This window comes from Dermacentor albipictus, unplaced genomic scaffold, assembly GCF_038994185.2.
Source record: "Dermacentor albipictus isolate Rhodes 1998 colony unplaced genomic scaffold, USDA_Dalb.pri_finalv2 scaffold_17, whole genome shotgun sequence".
Classification (NCBI taxonomy): Eukaryota; Metazoa; Arthropoda; class Arachnida; order Ixodida; family Ixodidae; genus Dermacentor; species Dermacentor albipictus.
In genome coordinates this window covers 9,725,938-9,726,779 of record NW_027225571.1, presented here as the reverse complement: position 1 = coordinate 9,726,779, position 842 = coordinate 9,725,938, and the positions used below count along the sequence as shown (strand labels likewise).

Genomic DNA, 842 nt, shown 5'->3' with positions numbered 1-842 from the left:
CCGAGTGATATGCTAATGCTGCTTTGCATGCACAGCGTATGGAAGACGAGAATGGACATCAGACCTTGTCATATACAGGCTCACTCAGCAAGACACTATTTTGTTGAGAGCATTATATACACACGCGACTTGTTCAGAGCACTATGTGAACCCCCGGAATGGCTTCCTGTACTAGACCAATTGGCTTCTGTGAAGCCCTTCTAAACACCTTACACTGGCCGAGCTGTGGCTGGTGTTTTTAGAATATGTACATGTCGTGTAATTGATCTTTTTGTTTGCGTTTGTGAAAAGGCAATAAAGGAAAAAAAAGCCTCCGTGGCGCAATCGGCTAGCGCGTTCGGCTGTTAACCGAAAGGTTGGAGGTTCGAGCCCTCCCGGGGGCGTCCGTACTGTGTATTGTGGCAATGTCAATCTTTTCTTTTCCTTTTTTTTTTACAAGTATTCTTGATGTAGATGGTCGCGCTGCTAACCAAAGATGTTTGACACAGTCGCCTTGTGAGCTGAAGTCGCGATTTCTTTTTCTCGGAACGGTGGCTCAAAGGTCGCCCAAGCTGAGTTGTACAACAATGCAGACTGTCACTGTTTGCGAGTTCGCGTTCTCCTCGCTTGCTGTATTTCGGTAAACAACAACGACAACAATATATATATATTCATATTGCTAACACGTTCATACAACTACGACGCTCTGCGTTCACGGAATGCGAAGGCCGCGCCTCAACAATATCTCTCATAAAACACGTCACACCATGGCGAGTACGCGGAGGCACCGCCTGACGCCAGGTGCGCGAAAGTTTATACTGACGGCACAGCGATGACAAAAATGTTCAGACAACGAGCTGTAT

The 842-nt window shown here is 46.8% G+C and overlaps 1 non-coding gene across 1 annotated transcript; it reads left to right on the top strand.

The window, feature by feature from the left end:
- Positions 1-309: 309 nt before the first annotated feature.
- Positions 310-383, top strand: TRNAN-GUU (transfer RNA asparagine (anticodon GUU)). Its single transcript has one exon. It is a non-coding gene; the product is annotated as a tRNA-Asn (tRNA).
- The last annotated feature ends 459 nt before the right edge of the window (positions 384-842 follow it).